The 23,224-nt window shown below is 42.5% G+C and overlaps 1 protein-coding gene across 1 annotated transcript in view; it reads right to left on the bottom strand.

Moving 5' to 3' along the window:
- LOC8053917 (prohormone-1) overlaps positions 1-10,502 on the bottom strand; it is a 126,600-nt gene extending 116,098 nt beyond the window's left edge. The window contains exon 1 of the mRNA XM_002433414.3: positions 10,428-10,502. The gene's annotated coding sequence lies outside the window, so the exon portion shown is untranslated. The remainder of the gene's footprint in view (positions 1-10,427) is intronic.
- Positions 10,503-23,224: the final 12,722 nt, after the last annotated feature.

Genomic DNA, 23,224 nt, shown 5'->3' with positions numbered 1-23,224 from the left:
CATTTCGTTTGAGTTCTCGAGACAAACTTGATAAATTATGAAGACGACCGTTATGCAAAAACCTGATAATGGAACGTTACAGAGTTTTCCGCAACCTAGTTTTATTACTTTTTGCCTTCCCACATGAACAAAACAAGGCAAAAATAATTTATCAGTTTTGCCCAGGAACGAAAAAAGAAATATTTCGGTCCGGTTCCACTCCGGTTTGCCCAAAAATAATATTTTGTTCTTGCATTTTTTGGTTTATTATTTAGGTTACTGAGTTTTTTGCCACGCTCTTTTCACGAGACCTGACTTCGCATATGAACCGAAAACTGCATGAAAAATATAGCACTTCCGCTCCGGAACGAAAATAAATATTTCGTTCCGGTTCAACTCCGGTTCGCGCGAACATAACGGTTTTTTCCGGTTATCGGTTCACGGTTTGGGTTCTGTTCGACACAGCGAGCAGACGATGCCTTGATTCCCCGGCTCGTTAAGATTGAAGCTTGGGCGAGTTGTTGAGAGTTCAAATTAGTAGCAACAACGAACAATAGACAAGGGCAAAGAAATATGATACTTAGAAACCAAACACCGCGCTGCCTAGCAACTCACGTTTCTTCTTTTTTTATGTTTGAAGCGGGACAACAGTATAAAGAAAACAAAAAAACTTCCTTAAAAGCTTTCGATAATTGCACTAACTACTTCGCCTAGGGGTATAGTTGTTTGGTAGATAACGAAACTAAAAGGGCGCTGACGCACTCGTCGTCAAGTCACGCGATGTTCTCGGCATAAATAATTTCTCTAATTAGGGAGTGAACATTCCACGCCAACACAGTACATCTTGTAAACTGAGGATTGCGAACACAGTCTCTGTACTAAATCCCTAGCTGGACAGAGAGTCTTTTTTGTGTTGTTTTGATGTTCTCGCAGTCGATCGTTATCTGCCCCTTTTTCCGACGTGTTGTATGCCACATGAGAGTTGTATGGAATATACCACCCCTTCAGTACATAAACGAAGGGAGTTTGGTGTTTTGTATAGCTTTGTTTAAGATTGACTGCGTTGTTCACATTTTTTTTCATGAACTACTCAGCTTGTTTGGGGCCGAAAAACCACTACTCCGTCACCCCGTTTTGCTATCTTTCCTAGCATATGCGATATATTGTGTATATAAGTCATCACTGCCAGTTTTTTTGTTCTTGTTTATTAACTGGTTTCCGTCACTGCAAATTTTACATTTTTTTTTTAAAAGCCTTTTGACTACATATAAAAATTTCCCTTTGTCTCTCGATTACGCGCCTTTGTTACTCATATAAAAAAATATTCTGCTGTCACCGCTTATTGGAAACTGGCGCTACGAGTTACAGCCATCGCCAACTCGGTTGTTCGCGAACAGGGCCGCCGTTGACCATAGCAAGTTCGTTGGTCGCATATTTTTACAGGAAGGCAGCAAGCCGTCCAGTTATACCAGATAAAATGCACCACCTAAATTTTGCGTCCAGTAAATGTTTGAGCTTGCAATCTGCAGGCGCAGATTTTTCAGGCTCGTCTGACGGCCCGAAGGTCTATTTCAAGCAATCCTAAGTGTTTACTAGGGATTATTCTTCCAACAGATATCCAGCAGGCTTACTTAAGGCGGAACTCCGCCAACTTTTTGAGCTACCTAATTTTAAGGAATCATCTGAGTGCTCATGACTTCCTGATTCCGAAATGCTATCCCGGTTCCCCAGGTTCACTCTAGCTAATTAAAAAAAATAGGTAGTTTGTTCACTGCTGAGACTGGAAAATCGATCTCCCTAGTTTTGTCCCAGTTTTCCCCGCCACCCAAACGTGACGTCACCGGCGGGCAGTGAGACGCGCGGCCACCAATCGAGTACGCTCGCGCCCACCTTTCTCGCGTCTAACAGCCAGAAAACCTGGGCGTTGATGCTACCTGAACCTAGTTATAATCTCTGTTTGCCTAAGTATGACCTTGGCCTTCGCGCTGAGCTTCGATAAAGTAAAAAAAAAAATGAAAGCAATTGGTATTTTGAGAAAACCATTTTTGCAACTCGGTACGCTCAAGCCGCGGCTCACTAGTTTCGTGAAATCGCTAACAAATCTGCTCTTTTTTGTATCTAAAGCTGACAGCCACGCTGGCAAAGAAATGTTGACAAGTCAAGTAATACATTTTTCGACAAGTTACCCAAGCACCACGGAGAATCCTCGAAATGTGGATACAGGTGCCCCACACGCTCGTCTTACCTGAAGGAACATGCCATTTGTTTTAGAATTTATTTAGAGAAGTTTATGTTTCAGGTGCCAGCACGTGTAACTACACTTGCACCATGCATATGCGTTTTGGTACTTAAGGAATTTGACAAAATGTCTAGAGACTATTACAGAAAGACGCTTCTGGTCAGTGCCCTTTTCAGCGTTCGTGCTTGTGGTGCGTACACTGCTCGCATTCCAAAGCGATGAACACGCGCGTGCTGGGCTGTGACCTAACACATGTAGGCTGTGATTCTCGTAAACATTAAAATGTATAGAATGATATGAAGTGCGTTAGTCTGGGCAAGATCGCAGGTTTCTCCTTATGAAGATGGGGCTAAAATTGAAATTAAAAGAAGTCCGCAGCCACCAAGTCAAACATCAGGGTGCAATGAAAGAAGTATAAGATACACTTATATACTAGTCATCTTTACATAAACAATGTTTGCTTTAAATAGTGCGCAAAGTACCAAAATGCATTATAAAATGTTGATTTAAAATTAGGTAAAAAGTTTCCTCGAAAAATGTGTATTCCTATTTATTGTTGGTGTAGAATGCAACGCGATCATCAAACGCTCGTTCACGAGTGAACAAGGGGTGGAATGTTTTTCTTTTTTTTTTCTCAATTAGGTTTTGGTTTTGTACAGCCTCCATCATCTCTAAATTTGAACTCCTCTCCTCAACGACATTAATTTATTTATAGTTTTGGACTTTTTTCACACCTATGTAACATTTTCCGCAATATAATTAAATAAAGACTTTTTCAACACATTTTCTCTGAGAAAATATTGCAAGCAAATCATTTGACAATCCAGGGAATGCCTCTACCGTATATTAACGCAGCTCAACACCTGCTCTGTAGACCTCTGTAATGCCAGACACATATAGCAGTGTGTCAAGTCATGTATGAACTCAGACTTGAACTTCGTTTAGACGTTTCACTTCTCGTCTTCGACAGATCGACTGCGTGAGTGGAACTTCGAGGTTAGCCCAGGAGAGATTCAGCGTCCAAAATAAATATAGTATTTATAAAATTAAAAAAAAAAAAACTCACTGAAGCAATTTCGAGCAATAAATACGACTGCGCCAAATGTCGACTATAGTGCTAGAATAGGCCCTACTTTTCTTCGATATTAATAGCGCTCCTCTTGGGACAGATGCTGTAGTGGTCACAGCCGGCTTGACACATCACTTGCCGCTCTTGAAGCTGTTCCAGCTGCAGCAGGGTGCTCCACTCGCAGCACGCAGCAGTAAAGTATGTAGCCACTCAAACTTGTAACTTTATAATCTTGCTACGGGTTGCTATGGCGACGGGTTTTAAACCGCTTACAACGGCCCCGTTGCCACAGCGATCCGTAAAAAGATTGACGTCGCAAGCTGCTGCAGCCGCCCTCGGTCACACTCGCGCAAGTGTGGGAACCAGCCTTTATACTGCCCGTCTCGTAACACCCATTGCGGTGGAGACGCATTTCACTTCAAATCTAGCCTTCGTTATTATAAACTTTGTTTGCAAAGTATGCTTTTACTTTCGTTTACTATAATCTACAAGTAAAGTTGAACTTACCTTAGTTCTCAAAACAATACCTATTTCTACTTGCGTGTTACAATCCCTCGTGAGTAATCGCCATGTTTCCTTTCCGCAGAACTTGTGTAAGTATAACATCTATCCCTGAAAACTAGTTGCTTCGCTGCAAGGCATATGACAACGCACCGCCGACGTGAGCTTTGCGTGGAGTGCTCTCACGTGCTTCAATCTGAAGGTCCGATTGGCCTCTAGATTTTTCTCTTTACCAAGTTATTTTGATACGGAGTACGGCACACCACAATAGCAAATGTCTACGACGTTGTTCGAATCAGGTATAGGTGCAGCACTGTAGATGGAAATGCGCACCAATTTATACTTATACGGAGTACGGCGCATTGAAATAGCAGGTGTCAACGAAGTTGTTCGTCTCAGGCACAGTTGCATCCCGGGAGATTAAATGCGGAACCAAAAGTATAATTTATATAGCCGAAGCAACAAAACTGAATAAAAAACTAAATTAATATCGACAAATGTTTTTGCGCACGTATTCAAATAAATTTGCATTCGAAAGCTTCAACCTTTTTTTTATGCAAGCGCGGTATCACAGTAAGAGGCGGTTCAAAGAGCCTATTGGTAGGTCAGCTTCTCTGCAATTAGGGTTATATTGAGGGGAAGCCCACCGAACTGCCAAACGCTCAGAACAAATCCTGGCTCTCGGAACCGCGTGCGGCAAGAAGGAATGCGTCTAGCAATACGGAAGACGTCCGTTTTTCATATTCGGATTTTCATTTTGTCGCCCAGCTGTGCATTGAGAAAACGTTATTTTAAATCTTTCGAATGCGCGTTTACAGTAAGCGGCCTACGTTGCCACCTCCTCTAAGTAATGCCATCTAGAAAAAGCCAACTAGGCCATCTGCGATAAACACCTTTTGTTTTCAGCCACGCCTCTAACATTCGAAGATGTGAGCAATGCCAATGACATTAGCGAGTGATACTCAAACGTCAATAATTGTTTCGGTACACAAAATGTTTACATACATTCACGTTACCCAGGTCAAATCGTTCCTGCGAAAAGTAAGCATCGCTTATAACGAAGTTTCATATATCATTGGTCTCTGATAAAGGTGCAAACTGAGAAAATGCATTACGTTCCTATTAGTACTTTTCATTAGTAAATTTAGATGAAAAGATTAAATTAGACACTTTCTGGAATGCATCTCTTTACTTTTATATTTTTCTTTTCATTACTCAATATAGGTGAAAGTTTTAAACCAGACATTTTCTGGTATTTATCAAGTACCACCAAGTCAGTCCACGTTACACGAATATAAGGAACGTGCAACATTTCACGCTGTTCACGCACACAAAAAGAAACTAATAAGAACGCGTTTTTTTTGTCGTCGTTTTTGTGTTTTTTGTTAAAACACATCTCCGCCCCAGCGGTGCTGCTCCCCGTGGTAAAAAGGCCTTCCTGCCTTCAGCTTAGGAATGCCTTTTGCCTGGCCTTCTGCGCAGGAGAGACGAAAGTGTGGCACCATGGCGGTGAAATATAACGACCTATTTTTTTAAATTACAATGCAATGATGACCTTTAATGCTTTGATTCACCACTGCCATACGAGGAATCCGAGGCCGCGCGTGGAGTGCCTTGTTTCGGAGGCTTAAATCCAGGCGCAACCGATGCAACGAGCTAATGGGACCAAACAAGCAGCGGCAATGCGCAAGTCAATTGACCTTTTTTATGATCGATTTTTGCGATGACAGCTCAAGTACATAAACATGACGAACACCATGAAGGTGCGCTTTTGACACGCTGTCTGATTGGTGCCATCAGATCGGATCGTCGACAGTGTCCGAACATAATGTGAAACGAAGTATAGTTGCATGCTTTGGCTAGGGAGATCAGATTCGCTGACACGGAGATGACATGAGCTATGATAGGAAACCAAAACCTGGAAACATGTCCTGATCGATTTTTTTTTTCGGAGCGTTGTAAAATGTTTTACGTGCCTCAGATATTTTTCGAGTAGGACGATTAACCCATGTTCGATAATGTCCAGCTCACTTGCACCTTTGCATTTTAATTGCATTATAATTATAACCTTAAATTGCAAGCCTCACCCTGGTTGGTGTTCGACTGGTGGCAGCTGTTAAAACCCGTTTGCTCTACTGACGTCTAACCCCTGGTTAGCTCAGTTGGTAGAGCGCTCCACTTGTAACTGAGAGGTCCCGGGTTCGATACCCGGACCAGGCGGATTTTTTCGGTCGCTCACCAGTCACCTAGCTGTGTTTGGAGATTTATGTTTGTCCTTTGTCCCTCTTGTTCCCCTTCTCCAGGGATTACTTTCGTCATTCTTGTCCAGCTCGCTTGCACCTTTGCATTTTAATTGCATTATAATTACACACCTTTCAGCTCAAACCTTCTAATCTATTACAAAAAAAGCACTTCCTCAAAAATAACCACACGCCCACTTAATCGTGAAGGCTATAATATTCCAAAATACGCCCTTTGACAGCGATTGATTCAACATCAATCTTTTTTCTACCGTTCGGCCTGTAAGCCTCACAAGAACAATTTGGCCGGCGTTCCGCTAAACTCTTTCTAGTATGTACCTCTTTTTCTGCCTCCTATTTTCTTTAGAAGTCGCGCACAAAAACGTCGCCAAAACTGTACATATATCTTCCAGCCTTTCGCGCGACTGCTGCCGCGTTTACGAAACTGTCACTTTGGGCGATCAGAGGAGGATTCTAAGTTATACCGGAAAATACAAGACTGTCGACGGGCTTTGGTGTTCGGAGCCTCGGCTAGCTGTTCTGACTTTGCTTCTACCTCGCCAGCTGCACCGAGGACGTGTGAGAGCTGCGTTGCTTTTACGACACAGCAGCAACCACCGTAATGGTGCTGGAATTCAAATACGTCAACCGAACACTATGTCAGCAACAAATTGCCATTGGGTAACCGCCGTGCGGTCTCCGGAAGTGGTTATCAAAGTTCAGTCCTCGAGAGTTTGGCAAAACGCGACAGTCAGCTTCCAGCCGCCATTGCGGTCGGCAACGCGCGGATCCGATTTGTGGTTGACGACACGCTCTCTTTATGAATGGATATTTAGGATGAATATAAGGCTAACAATTTTCCGTGAGCCTTCACTGACCCATTTTTTGTTTCGTTTACCTATAAATTACTCCGCATCGCCCGAGGGCTTTGAAGCAAGGGGTTTGCAGGGTTGAATAAAGCATATCTTCCTCGGGACAGCCCACTTGCGCTGTGTGCATTCTAATATTGAATACTGGAGTACTCTCTCAGTTCAAAAACGTGGGCCTTTTTGACTAGAAACATAATGAGGTTATTTTAAGTAGATCTAGTTGTCAGTTACACGTCTATTTTTTTATAACAATGAATTATTCGCATTAAGTTCCGACGAGCGGGAAGTAGATCCCACTCATTTTTTTTTTTTTCATACCAGTAGAGCATTTTTTTAACACATAGCTTCGAAGGACGAACTCAGAAACAGTTTGTCAATCAAGGTTATTTAGACAGGGTTCCGGGCAACACGCTCATGTTCTAAAGTTGTCCTAACACATGTTAAATCAGCTATATGTTTAAAGGGATACTACAACGAAATTCCGGCGCTGATTTTTTGGTCTATATGTGTTCAAAGGAGCAGTTTCACATCAAACATACCAATATCTTGTTAAAAAAAAAGCCTCGAAAAGGAATTTTAAAACGAATTAAACAATTAGCAAAGAGCGCCTGGTGGACGTCGCTCACGCCTCGCTTGTAATGCCCGTCTAGGAACCTTGACAGCTAGTGACGGTGAGTGTCTCGCCTCCGACCACGACGACAGAAGAGGGGAAGGAGGAACTCCCCTCTTCCCGAGAATCCCTTTTGTGTGTCGAAGAGGTCTCTATTGTCCCCCTACAAGATTATAGAAGATTAACCCGTCACTCGAAATTTGTACAAAATTAGCCGCTTCGGTGGCTGGAACGACTAGGCCATCCTTTCGACGTCAGCCTCGCCGTTGCTTTCTTCGTCCAGAGGCGACCTACGTCACGATTGTGTGGGATGTCACGTGGTCTCCGCTGGGCCTTCTCCGAGCGCTTGCCAGAGTGGGCCGCTTATAACAAAAAATACAGCCACCAGGCTCAATATACAAACGTACGGTTGTCATTTACGGATATTGTGGATCATATTCAACCTATTTTTGAACGCCACGAGAATATTTCAAATTTCGTTGAAGTATCCCTTTAAGGTTGGGGTGAGAACTTTTGAAATTTCGTTGAATAATGTCGAGTGTCATTCCGGCCTTTATACTCGCATTATCTAAACGAGCATTCCAGGAAGGGTCGAATGGCAATTTGACCCATAAGCATGTAAGAGTAGACAAGTTATTGACTAAGACAACGTTTACGTATTGCTGATGTTCACTTTTAGTACGTTTTGTACAACACGCGAACACATTTTTTTTTTCAGATTTACGCTCAATTTTCACGTTACCTCTGAATATTCGCTATGCCTTGCTATAACTGGTGAGCGTTATCATAAGTCGTAATTTTTGGTGCACAAAACAATAATCAGCTCACCCTAATAGAAAAGAAAGTTCCAATCAAATATTTGTTTATATAATGCACAAACTAAGAAATGTCCAGGAAAGAATCGCATGTGAAAGACCTGACCTCTCCTCGGCGAAAACCGAAATTTTGCCGTTCAACACCACTTTTTGCGAACACGGAAAGAAATGATCTATAATCTATCGTAACAGAGTCGAACCTATGTTCAACGTTTCAAGTTTGTTAAGGAGGGGGTTCCAACCATGGATTATACAGGTTGTATTTGGTTTGTTCGTGTCATATTGATGATTATAAACAATATTTTGTACCTCTTCTTTTTTAAATGTTACACACCGGTTTTAGTATGAAGGCTACTGAAGCCACCTGTCTTAAACGATGTTTTACTTCAAGAGCCTTCTTGCTCGGAAGAACGTCTTAAAGCAGAGCTATATTCCTTGCACTTTCTTGTTTGTTCTCACGAATTATAAATAATACGTATAGAGATTTGATAGCAATTTGATACATTTCGCGTGTAGCTATGTAGAGAGTTAAACATTGGCGACTTGGGTAAAAGTAGCTCTGGATTAGTTTTATCAAATACAGAATGCTTGACTTTCCATATTACATCACACGCACAGAACGGAAAGCAGGAGTAAACGCGATATCACAGGAATTGATTTGCGCATTGCCGAATCGGAGTATTAGACATTTTTATGGCAGGCTGTTCAAAGCAGAACGCCTTACGTTAAAGTTAGTGAATTGACTTCGACTGATTCCTCACCGTCTTACCAGTTCAGTTTAATTGGTTGTGAAATATCGGTTTACACGCCAGTCGAGGTTGAATTTCTCAACTTGTAGGTTTCTTCTTTGAAGGATATGACTGTTTAATAAGCAATAATTTTTTTTTTCAAAACTGTAATTGTCAAATTTAAGGTACGTAATTTATGTATTCCTGCAAGCTCCTACTTCAAATATATAAAAAAGTCCCAGGTGACTCAATTTTTATCTAACTAAATTGTGCACAAATCTGAGAGGTACACATCAATTAAAGTAAAACACACTTTTCAAACCATTGCTTGAAACAATAGAAGGCATTCATCAATTAGTCAGGAAAGTATATTTTAAGATAAACAAATGTATAGCCTAAGATAAACAAGTCTTCAGGGGATAGGTCACATATTTTTTAAACTATCTTATGACAGTATTAAGTTTAAAATAAACGCAGAACTATGTTCTTGCTTCATACTCTATCAACCCTATGTAAAAAAATATAGCTCAGCTTCGACCCAGCTGATCAAAACTGGGTCATCCAGCTGGCCGAAGACCTGCTAAAACTAAAGAGCTCTTGGCCGACGCCTTGGATCACCAGTTTCTCAATAAAGTTATTACTCTCTCTCTTTTACACTGGAAGGTTTTTCTACCAAATTCGTGGTGCGTTTAACCTGGTCAAATATTCCCAGTTTCGATGTGCATGCACAGTTTTACGACAATGATATTGAGACCTTTGACGAGATAGAGACTCCTCGTATCTTTAAAGGACTCGCTGCATTCTGCTACTGTGTAAAGTTTTTTTATTCAAAATAGTATTTTTGAAAACAATTAAAACGAGAATATGTAAGCATTCTCAAGGTGCCTTTAATTGTAATTTTTAGCTTCAACCGCAGAAAGGCATAGTCATATGAGGGTCCGTTTAATCCTCATCTAAGTAATATAAAATAGTTATGGGCGTTTGACTTACTACGAATAATTACAATTTATGATTACCGTAACAGGGTTGAACACTATCACGTGTAAATACATAAAGACGGTGGCAGAAGAATACGTCAATTCGTAAATCCGGAATTTTCGGTTTGTCCAGCGTTTCACTGTACAACCCTAAAATGCTTATTCACGCACGTGGTCAGTAAAACCTTTTCTGCACAGTATAGTATCATGTTCTAAATATACATTTGCTTACTTAAACATTTACTGTTTTATTTCAATTTCTAAAGGTGAGGTCCTTGGCTAAAGACAAACGTGCGAACTTTCCAGCCTAGAAGGAACGCAGCCTATCTCTTTCCACCCACCCACTCTAAACAAAAGAAAGATCGCGAATGAAGAGTACCCCATAGGGAGCGTGACTCACCGATGTTGTGCTTCAGGCGAGGTCAAAGTTGTCGAAGTCCGGATTGCTGGTCCGACGTTGTGTTCAAACTCCGAGCCGGGCCGCTTATATGGTGCGCCCTCCTACCCACGTGACGGCTACCGCGCCGACGCGTCATTGGCCGGCGGGAGCGCCGCGGAAGCCGGCCCTCTCCGCTGGCCCTTTCCACCTGTTGAAAAGGGAGCGAGGCTTCGGGAGAGCGCTGAGAGATGGCGCGGGTGAGCGGGAGAGTGCGTAGGGAGAAAAGAATAAGGGGAGAAATAGGGAAAAGGATTAGGGGAATGGTGACCGTCTCCCAGAAAGCGGATCGTCGCGTCTGACGTCACTACGTCGCCGCTTCCATTGAAATTTGATTCGCTGTCTGCCAAAAGGGATTTGGAGACGGACAGTTTGGCGCCTGGAGGAGAGGCGACGCTCCGCGAGTTGAGCTGACGGCGGGTGCAAAAACATAATTGCTGAGGCTACCTTAGCGTTATCTTTCATGTACACATGTGCCCGAAATTGGCCTTCCATTAAAAGACTTTGTATGACTATCAATTTGGTACTCGGGCAGGAAAGTCGGAGAAATGCCCTCCCTCTGAACCTCATTCGTGCGTCTTCGATTTGTTGACTTACTTTGGGTGGGATGTCAGCTCCTAAGAATTATTCACGGAGAGGGGGAAGAGGAGGGGGAGGGGAGTGGGGCTCAATCTGCCTATTGAGCTGTCACAAGTCCTAACCGTGTAAGGTTGTCAGCAAAATTGCAATACTCTAGTTCGTTTATCAGCAAAGACCGACAATGCAATATCCTGAAAACATGCCACTTTAAAAAGGCAACGCGGTTTCGTTTCATTTGACTTTGCTCTTAAGCTCGCAAGTTTGATTATGATGGAATTGCATAAAACTCTCTAGTAAGAATGCTAACTTTATGTGTTCAGCATGTTCAACACAGCTAAAGCTATGTATAAGCATTCCAAATGTTCATAATACGTATTAGAGTCTCAGCTAATCCTAATGTATTGATGACCGCACGTACTAAACAAATAGCTTAATAAAGAAACAAAATAAGGCGGGAACACAAGCTTTGTGAAAGAGTGGTTAAAATCCCCAGATTTAAAGGGAAGGCAATCACCCCAAGGGTACTCACTCTTTTCATTTCTGTAGTACTGTTCCCTGAGAGACAGCCCGATAACTAAGTTTCAGAGGGCATAAACCTCTAATCACAAAATGAGGATAACGAGAACTTTATCCCTGGGGTCTTTCGTTGGCCATAGACGATATTTTTTTCTCCGTTTTCTTTTTTATCATTACGAGGATCAGATACAAAATCAAGCATCGAATTAGTTCGCAATCAGTTGATTCGGGGACTGTAAAGGTATTATCGTGAGCTACTGGTTCCAGTTTCAAATAATAAGAAAGCTAAAACAACACTAAAATAAACGTATGGTAGGACAATACCATACAAACAATTTGTCTCTTCCTGAATTGATGAAAAGAAAGACTGAAAACAAAATACGAGACGGATTGACGGATCATCGGCCCCTGCAATAGTGCACAAAAATCAGCGTTAAAAATGAAAAAAATGGCTTGCTACAGTGTACAATTACATAAAAACTCAATTAAAATTCTAAAATGAAACAAAAAAGAAAACACGTGGTTTGGTACAATATATTATTCGATGAACAGCACGTAATTACAATTTGAAAAAACAAATTTTGTACACCTGGGAAATGAAAGGCACGCAGTAATAATTTAATAAAGAATTAAAAATTAAGTTTATTTTATTAAGTGTCCAGGAACAACCCTGCCACCCCGAAACTTACACACCGCAATAAAAGTTTAAGAAATAAAAATAAAATAAACATTAAAGAAACTGAAAGCATTGAGTAAAACACATGATACCTATCACGCATGCTGACGGAAAGATACGACCTACACTACAAGCAAAAAACGGAACACAGGGTCCAAACGGAGGGTAGAAGACTGTCGCAAAAACGAATATACCTTATTAAAATGTTATATAAAAAAAATTACAATCACGACAGGTTCAGCAAGACTCATAAACGACTCTGAGAGATCTGACAAATTCATTTCCACAAAAAATATTGAGATGACTTGCAATGCCATTATATGTCCTACACATACGAAACATGGGGCCCAGGATATTTAACATCTGAGGAGAGTAAAAAGATGTTGTCAAAGGGGTCGCTGTCCGAGGAACTCGTAAAGATGTCTGTGAGGGCAGTTCTGAACAGTCGGCCATGCCACGAAGGACTTTGGAAAGGAAAACCTGGTCTGCTTTTTCTCTGCGGTGATATAAGCTGTTTATTTGTAAGACGTACAATGCACTGATACTCTGTGATAGAGATGTTTCATCGCGCCGATATCGATATCGATAAATGGATAAAAATTGGGTTTGCACTCGCCCCAACCATAGGAGGGTAGTTTTACAGCCACCATTCCATACAGGAGATGGGTGTTTGAGTTGAGACCTTGTCAAAAAGCGGTTCAGGGTTACAAACGTTGCGGATATTTTTAAATACTCTAGTCGTTCGACAAACAACACCGAGCGCGCGCAAGGCGCAGGTACTTATACGAGCCACATGGCTATCGAATCTCAAGGAGGAGTCAAAAAGTACTCCCAAGTCTCGCACTTCACTAGAACGGCGCAATACGTCCGAGAGAACACTGTAAGGGAAACATGATGTTTGCGTTTTGCGACTATAGGACATGACCTTGGTTTTCAAGCTGTTTAGTAGAAGACCGTACAGTGAAAACCATTTGCTAAATGAGTTTATGTCCTCTTGTAGAAACTTGCAATCTGAGACAGTTTCGATCTCCTTAAATAGCTTAATATGATCAGTATATTGCAAAAAAGTGTTTACATTCTGCTTACACACGTCGTTTACAAAAATAGAAAAAGAAGAGGGCCCAGAACTGATCCCTGAGGTACCCCAGACGTGGCCTTGTACGTAAAAGAAGGCGCGCCGTTCGCATGAGCAACACAACACATGTTCAATTAGGCAAATAATTCTGAAACCACTTGTGTAGCCCTCCACAGACACCAATACCACGAAGTTTTGATAAACGAATGCCATGGTCAACCACGCCAAAGGCCTTACTCAGATCAAAGGAGACTACGTCAAGCTGGCCTCTGCGGCACACATCTTTGGATGCAATGGGCATAAATGAAATCAAATTTGTTGATGTCGAGCGTCCTGATACAAATCCCTGTTGGTTGGAACTTAACACATTTTTTTAAACGCAAGGACAATGTTTTGTGGACTACCATTTCAAAATGCTTCGAAAATATACATAGCAGAGAAACTGGCCTGTAGTTTGACACAGTGGTACGACTTCCAAAGGTGAAGGCTGGGACAACGACTGACTTTCTCCACATGCCAGGAAACACTCCTGCTCGTAGGGAGTTGTTGAAAATGTCATAGAGGATGGGTGTGAAAATTTCGTGAAAAGCTTTTTCAAGTGCTGCTGGAATACCATCGTGACCTGAGGACATGGTAGGCTTCAGCTTTCTTATGTATTCCTGAACCATTCCCTCATCCACATCCACATGCAGTAGTAATATTAATGATTATAATACATACATACATACATTTTATTGAGTCGGTGGGACTATTAAATATTAATAATATTAATAATAATAATAATAATAACAGTTTTCAAACCACTGCCAATAGAAAGTGATTAGTGATCTTGGAATGAAAGCTACATGGGCAAGAAAAAAGAAAAGGGTATCATATTTGAATAAAAAAAACTGGTGGATCTGTGGAAACTCCTTGAGTTAAGTCCATAGACGTTTAGCCAGGTTTTCATTCTACTTCGTTTTATTGTTTGTTTAGCAGCAGTCGAAAGCACGAACACAATCAACCAGGAACACACATAAACACATTCAAAAAGACACTTAAGACTGCTTGTAAAAATCCGAAAGCACTCGTACAGGCAGCTCAATCCTACAAGCAGCCCGCCATTTCTTTATTTCGCACAAGGCGCTCCGGCGGTGACATCATGCTTCCCCACGGCGCCGGCGCGGCAAACCCAGCCGGCTTCACGACGGCTCCCGTGACGAAGCATTGTGTTGCTGAGCTTTTCTTTGTGTTTTAATTCTGAGGCGCGTCCCGTTGACCTTGAGTGCACCCGCCGGCTTCCATGACGAAGCATCTGCGTTGCTGTGCTTTTCTTTGTGTTTTGTTGGGAATGTGCATTTAGGTACCGTATCGCCCAGCCAATGTGAATTTAGGGGCCGTTTCGCTCAGCCACCGAGAATTAACGTGCCGTTTTCGCCGGCTTCACTCTATGAGACATATAATACTTTCGCATTAATAAGAGTGCAAGTCCTAGTTTCTTGTTTGCACTTGATTCGTATTCCCATAATTGAATATGTTCAGAAACATGAACTCCACGACTTTGTTCTCCTGACGCTGTTTGATTGGTCACATAATCTCTTCATATGCTGTTTGATTGTTCCCATAGGTTCACTTTAAGTCGTCGCGGCTCCCGGACTAAAGAATTAACGAACTGTAGTATGTTTATTTTTATCACACGTGTATATTTTCTGCATTGTCTGCACGCTTCTTACAGCAAGGTTTGAAGGCATTTATACCAGCTTGAACGAAAACGTTTTTGACAAAAATCTGCGTAGTTGGTTATTTTAGCTGTGAAGTCGCTTGTTTTCTGACACTCGATAAACTCTTTATCCGCAGATACTACATGATATGTTCATTTGATATCAATCTTTGCAGGCAGTCCCATCTCTGCACAGGTATGCACAGTATGCCTTACCAAAACAACAGTACGATTACAGTAGGGAAAACAAACCTGGGAATCTGAAAAACGGTTTGCATAAATCAGGAAATGAATCGGAATTTAAAAACAAAACGATTGAACAGTCTAAGTCTATATTAGAACACATACCAGGACAAAAAAGAAACGGTTTGCATAAACCAGTAAAATTACTGGATTTGCAAAAACGCTCTAACATTATGGGTCTATACGGGGAAATATACCAGGACAGAAAAGAAATGGTTTGCAGAAGCTGTGTTTGTACTGTGAATAGTACCCGAAGAACGAGACTCAGAATGCACGCAAACACGAATCAAACTGTGAAACACGGTATACAATTTGAGCAAGTCGGGTTTAATCTGCAAGCTGTTGCAGGTTTGCAAATTTCAGTTTGAGCACACTAGGGACAGAAAAATGCCAGAGGCACAAAGTTTAGTAAACCGGGCACTATTCGACATTCACAAAATTTAATTAAAAGTTCAGGCGAGATTTAGCAGCCCAATATATATATATATATATATATATATATATATATATATATATAATATATATATATATATATGTATATATATATATATATATATATATATATATATATATATATATATATATATATATATATATATATATATATATATATATGTCCGAATTCGTAATCCTCGCAAATTATTTGTCTGCAAAAAATAGATGATTAATTCAAACTTTTGAGGTATAAAAACTGCTCTTGTAAATTCTTTTGCTTTATGTCCGGAAATAACACCTAGTTATTACGGAGTGTGGCATATAAAGGGAATGTACCGGCCAACAAAAAAAAAGACGGCTTGAAATGAGGCCGGGAAATGAAATCCAGCTTAAATTCAACGAGGAAATAATCCGAAAAGGGAGTCTCCGACTTCAAGAAGGTGGACTTTGCCAAATACGGCTAGAATGCAACATGGAGTAAGTCCGGACACAGTAGTCTCCGGCTAGCCCAGCCCGGATTTTGAGAAATCCGTCTAAAAGGCAAGTCGGATAAGGTGTGTGCAAACAGTTTCCGGCTAGCGGAGCTCCGAGTTTGAGGAATCCGCCTAAAAGGCACGTCGGATAACGTCCGGGTAAGCGGTCTCCGATGGTCTGCGGCTGCTCATTACAACCAAATTAACCCACTTGGCCCTCCCGTGCACGCTGCTTCACGGCGTCTAGCCGGCAACCAAAGCCCCTCTCTTTCCCATTGCACCTCCGGAAAGGGAGTCCCATACGATTTAGTTCAGTGAAGTTTCGTCGTCAACATTTTTTTTTTTTTTTAGTGATAATTGTCAAGAAAAAGTATGCACGAAGTTTCGTAGATATTTCGTTTTTTACAGTAATAATCGCCAAAAAAAAAAAAGAAGTTACATTCTTTCGATCAAACGTGGGGCCGCTACGTATGAAACAGACACCTTTTCACTAAGGTACAGCTTTCTACTACTCGTTTTGAGAATGTGTTTTATACGAGACCCAACAAGTTTCGCGTCGTGCGTATTATTTTAACCGTATCCTGCATCCGCGTTTTACATATCTCTAGAACTGTCGTGGGGTGCGTCTCTGGAAGTGAATGAAGTTGCAGAAGCTTATACGGGACCCAGTGCCCACTGCGAGTTGCACACTGCGAGTTGAAGCACCATTCAAAGAGTCGTGACACTGAAGGTACGAGCGTTGACATCGAACAGGTCACAATTTAAGGGGAGTCATTGAGGTATTAACAGCCACTGATCGTAGTAATCGCATTCCAAAGACGCCACGTTTTCGTAGATTGCTTTTGAGCAGATAGCTCCTGTAGGGATGAGGCCAGGGCTGGGGGATTCGTCGCCGGAAACGTACAGGAACCAAAAGAACGACGTTAGGCTCGCAGACGCGGTTTCTGGGTGCCGACAACGTCCAAGCCATGGTACGAGCAACACTACACCTTGTTTTAACTTATGATGGACCGCAAAGGAAGCCACGAGTTACCGGAGCCAATTCATAGCTCGGAGGGGTCACGTGTCCTTCTACGTGGGCGGAGCGACGTGGGGAGCGCGAAGTCACGAGAACAGCTTCGAACTATGAATTGGCTCGTGCACCTCTTAACGTCCATCGCGGTGCATCGTAAGGTGAAACGAAGTATAGAGGGGGCCTTGCTTCCAAGAAGACTGGAGATCCTTTTCGGCGGGCACGCAATACTTAGACAGCATGCTTGTGGCTGATGCGGATCGCAGGTGGTGGATAACAGGAGAACCAATGCACAGTAAACAGGTCGAGCACGGCCCATAGAACGGTGGTCGCCGCCATGTTTAAATAAAATGAATTCAAGCTTTAGTTTCGTACACAATTTACTCCCAACATGTTTTATTACAAATAATTATATAAATGCTAAACCTGTTTTTTTTCTATTTGAAAGTTTAAATGTAAGTCTACCAAAACTAGAACATTCACGTTGTGTCAAAAGAGCTTAGTCGTAACCATTGAGGTCGGAACCAACGAACATCGCCGCATCGCCATTGCCATCGCAACAAAACTCAGGAACAAAGCGAGTTACAAACTTTCGGGCGCTTTCAGGCTTTCAAAAGAAACATCGAAAAAGGTCCTTGGGAAAGCAAAAAAATAGTCGCAGGTGCCGGCGTGCCCTTGAAATCAGCTGCGGATTTGAGTCTAATTGGTGAATACTCGCCCATTCGTTTCACTTTTTCAGTCCTTTCTTTTCGGAGCGTATATTACGTGTTCTTGTGTGTGCAGGCAGCGTGAAGGCAGAACGTGTGCGGCTCCTTATCGCACACGTGCTTTGCGCATTGAATGATTCTCGAGCTTTTGCCATAAAAGTCCCGGAAACCGACCTGTCATTGAGCGAGCAGTCAGATTGGGGGAACACACCCAGGGGCAAACATCCCAGGGAAGGCGGAGGGGGAGGGGGTGGGGGCGGGTCTTGATAAGTGTATAAGGGAGTTTTATCTCGTAGATCGGTGGACAAGACTTGAGTTCTCCGAATTGGGTGGCGGCTTGGTACCACCTATCCATATAAGGTGGTGTTTTTGATACCCATGACTGCTAAAGGTAACTGTTTGCGTGCTAGCGCTCGCATTGGCACCCCGTTTTCTTTCACTGCGGGTGTTCGGATTCAAGTTCGATTTTCGTCCTCGGAAACTACTCCAGATGTTGCGTAATCTGCGCCTTTAGAAGTAGGGTTTGTATTGATGATGTTGCTTGCGACGAGTATAAAAAGTTCTTTTTCGACTGGGGCACAGACTTTTTATAAAAAAATGGTGTATACGTTGCGCTTATTTGCTAGCCCTCAGGCAGTGCCTTATTGTGAAGGTAGGAGAAAAAACACGCATTCAGTAGTTACAAAAAAAAAACCAGAAAACACGGTGTTCCGAACAACTATCTTTACGAAACCATCAACTGATTTTCCAACTACTTCCTCCTAAACTTTCCTCTTCAGTTCATAAGCGAAGTGAGAAATTATGTGGTTGTATTTCACTTGACCTCACAGTTCTCTCAGCAGTCTGAGAGCAGGCATAGACAAAACATTATTCAAATTCACACATCACTATTTTGCAAGCGCCGACAACCATAAATAGAGCAATGAGACAAGCGATGGCGATTCTTTTCGCTATCGCTCGGTCAGCCGGGCGAAGAGGCAACTGCATGAAAGCGACTGGAACAAGCGATCAAGGCGATGGGGGACATTTTCTAGAAATTCAAAAACCGAGCCGCGTGACGAGCGACAGTGAGAAATCTCCGCCACTCGTCGCGGTCGCCGTCGTTCGTCTCGTTGCTCGCTAAATCGCTTATATGCGGTTCAGCCTTAGTTGAGTGAACGCGAGAGACACGTGCCACGAGTGAACGCCGTGCTGCCAATCACTTTCAAGTGCCTCTAATTTCAGGGCTACACTGCCTTTTGCTTCCAAGCGCTGCAAGGGCCTCGTGCGCAGGCACTTTGCCGTCACTTGCGTAACTAACACAAACTCATTAAGGGGCTTCAGGCGGGGTTAGCCATCTGGTATGCTTACCGTACCATTATCTTGGTGCTTCGATTGTTCACAGTCACTTCACAGTCACAAGTTGGGCAGACACCAGTGCTGGCAGTCAATAAGACAAGCCGATAGTTGTGCCTGCTTGTCTTATTCACCGGAAGTTTGAAGACCTACTGCCAGGAGCTCGACATCCGACAGCACGACACTTCCGGTTTTGTGGCATCGTTTGTTTCCACTTTCGAACCACTCTTAATACACACCAGTGGGGAGTACGTCCAGGCATCTGTACTAAAACTTGTTTGAGCACCTCTTTATGTAGATTATGTTTACACTTGCAGCGATACCTCGGAAGTGGGGTGTCCCGACCTGAAAAAAATTCCACTACGCCATAGGTAAGGCCACTGTTGGCTCGGTGCCTCAACAAGGATGAGGACCTGGTCAAGAGGAGCCCCACAAGCCAGCCCTCCAGGCGTAACATAAAGTATGGTGTCGTGGGAAGGAAGCCCATTACAACTGCCAAAGTGGGTGCAATCGCAGGTGCGTGCATTGCTGCATGTCCACCATCCCGGCTCCAAACTATGCAGCAATTGGCAGGTTCGGCATCATGCACTATATAGGAATTATAAACCACACACGAAATAGCTCTTGGGTATCATCATCATGCCGCTTGGAGCCGACATGTTGAGGGCTTTGCTATCTTGGATCTGTAAACGGCACTATACCTCGACTCGCCTCAGTATGAACTAACTGCGAAGGCTGTGCAACCGGGAGCGGTTAGCCATGACTGGAGCAGCCGCTGACGCGTGATCCAAAGCATTTAGCTTGCACTTTTAGCAGGCATGGCCATCAATGACTATTCACCCATCGAAGGTCTGCCGAGCCTCACAAATATACAGTGAATTCAGTTGGCATTTCAAGTTCAAGTTCAAGTTTTATTCGCCCCAAAGACGTTCGTTCGAACGTATTACATGAGGGGGGAGGGGATAGAAAAATACAAACAAATGCAAGATGCAATGGCAATCAAAGAACTAACTGAGGTTAAAAATTAACAACAAGCAAAAACAAAGAACGAACTATACAGGATTCGGAACAAAGTTTACACAAACCGGGCACAGCAGAACTGGGGAAAACAGTAGCTATCTTCTTCCTTTTTAATTCTGTGAAGAACGAAAACAGAAACACTTGCCAGTCTTTATATCCTTCGACTAGGAATTTTGACTTTAGTAATAAAAATGCTATTAAAAGATTTAGAAAAAAACATTATTTTCAGACCTTTGCAGCAGGCACTGCTAAAAAAATCACACTCCTTTAAATTCTGACGACCTCAGCTGATTTTGAACTCCTCTCTCGGCCCTGTGTATTGGCTGACCTGTATACATCCTTGAAGCCGCCAAGAGAGCGATTCGGGGAAATAGGGTAGCTCTGTCTGCTTTATAATGAAAGTCACAATACGGGGGGGGGGGGGGGGGGGGGGGGGGTGTAGCGTTCTTAAAGGGATACTGAACCGAAATTTGAATTTTGTCTAAAAAGGCAGTGGGAGCGTTCATCTGGAAGGTATACAAATCCCAATATATCACTTTTATAACAATATGTTGAACGGATGGCCGAATTTTCGGCAAAAGAAAACCGCAACTAAGCAAAACTGACGTTTGCCCCCAGGCAAACTTCGGAGGAGCTCTATGACGTGATGACGTCAGACGGCCTGTCAGCTTCGCTCCAATTGCATCTTTCTTTTCCAAAAGATGCAGCCATCCGTTCCGGATATTGTTGTAAAAGTGATGTCTTGGAGTTCGTAGCTTCCCAATGAACGGTCCATCGGGCTTTTTGGGAAATAAAAATTTCGGATCAGCATCCCCTTAAAGGCCTCCGGACGACCTTTTGACTAGCCTGAAACTTGCGGCAAGGCTTCCCGCTGACAACATGGTAACACGAAGAAACCAATTTCTTTTTTTGCAAAATTCATATTGTTTTTGGAAGTTATGAGCGAAATAAAATCACAAATTCAGGGGGAGAAATGATTTTTATCTTCTTTTAGATATAATGGCCCCTCCAACGGTGGGACGTTTGCTCCACACCTCGGGGGGAGCGCGTCATTTAGGCGCTGTTTTCATGTTTTTCACAGCTTTCAAACTTTATTTGTTGACTTTATCGCTCTCAAACATCGATAAACACTACTTTCAAAAAGAATTAGAATTGTTAATTCTTAATCATACTCTGAGCGCAATCATACTTTGCGCTCAGAGGGCAATGTTTGATGGCTGTGAGCGATTGGGAGGCCAGGTATGTGATGCCATCAGCTGCGCGCGTTTACACCACGCAACGCCGCCGTATTTATCCAAGTGTTCTGGGCCTTGTTGAATTAAAACAGGCCTTGTTCCCTGAGTCTCCTAAACACCTAAGAAGGTAGGGAGCGCAAAAAGATTAAATGCTTAAATATCTTTAAATCTGACCGTAATTAGGCACCTTGTTTCTTCTGTTTTTCTTGTGACCATGGAGGTATTTTTTAAATGGATCCAAAATGTTTCACAATTTTTAAACCTTTAGCTGGTTTTCACTTCGCGGGTAGGCGGGCGTTCAAAAGAAAATTGGGATTAACCTGAGTTCCATAGAAGTTCATGCGGGTTTCGAGAATTGGGAAATATTGCAGCGCAGCTGGCCTAGTTGGCAGGGCTCCCATGGCCCAACGGTTATCGTGCTGGCCTCCCACGCGAAAAACCGAGGTTTGATGCCTGTCTGTGGAGGCACTTTTTATTGTTTCTGTACTGTCGCGTTCTGGTAAATTCGAGAACTCTGTTGCTTATTTGAGATTAGAATGTTCTACGCGCCGAACTTTGTACACCGACTGTTCCAGAAGCCCACGCGTCTGCATAGGGGGCTCCATGTGGTAAGCCTGAGTTAGTCTCGCCCCAGCCTTTTTATCTTGCCATTTCCCTGATATCGACGTCTGCGACGCTAACGTTCTTCAATTTTGTTTTGGGCACAAGTTTGCCCATTGAACGTTTAGTTCCCCAGTTATTTGCCGCCTCATGATTTCTCATTCCTGACAATATCAGTGCTTATCCGAAAATGAAGGTCTGCCCATAATGCATTTAATATTCCTGGACAGTGCCCACAACATGACTGCAACTGGTTAAGAAAGTTTAGCGTTTTCATGGCGCTCAGAATCTACAACTCTGTGTCCAGAAAATAATCAGTCGGCTAATAACGAAGCTATTTTTTAATTTTGACAGGCTGCCTTGCCATCTTTCGATTTTTTTTGTTCCCTTTATTTTATTTAGTGAAAAAAAAGTTCCACCCATTTGAGACAGTTTTTTTCATAAACATATAACCGAAAAGATTTATGATTTCCTGTGTTTGCAGATGGCTTATTTCACTACGTGAAGAAGATAAAGACCGCTGTGCCCGATGACAAACGAATTGTCAAAGCCCGCTGTCATCTTTAAAACTACCTAAGCAAAAAGAATCGCCCTCCAAAGGCCGGAAAGTTCCCACAGGTGACCCCGGCGCCACCTTCACCTTTGGGGTCTTCTAATAAAGTTTAACCCTTTGAAGTTTTTTTGTTTTTCAGTTTTTTTTCCTTTGAAGGTTACATTTTTTTTTAGAACACGTGTTTTCTTTTTTTGTCAGGTTTTTTTTTATTTGATGAATTTCTTTATTTAGCTGGTTCTCGCAACAAAAAAGCTGTGACGGTGGCATCAGTTACAGTCATCACAGCCACTAGGTTAACTTAAATAATTTGGGTCCCTGGTGTTGACCCTATTCCGTTTACTTTTCGTGTTATTAATCACAAATACTGGTGATCAGGAGTTGCAGGCAACCTGTAGTGCTCAAAAAATTCAACAAATGACAGCACCTCTGCAAGGTGGCGATTTAAGATGTAGGCAGGAATTTTTGAAACGCATAACCACATATATGGATAATTTTATCTTAAATCGTTCAGGCAAAAACGGTCGAACTTTTAATTTCGCTAAAAAAAATGTTCCACTGCGTTGCCTTTAAAAACAGACTTGCCACAAACTGCAAGTTCGTCAC

This window comes from Ixodes scapularis, unplaced genomic scaffold (assembly GCF_016920785.2).
Source record: "Ixodes scapularis isolate PalLabHiFi unplaced genomic scaffold, ASM1692078v2 PGA_scaffold1__304_contigs__length_218370807, whole genome shotgun sequence".
Lineage (NCBI taxonomy): Eukaryota > Metazoa > Arthropoda > Arachnida > Ixodida > Ixodidae > Ixodes > Ixodes scapularis.
This window is presented reverse-complemented; position numbering and strand designations above follow the sequence as displayed.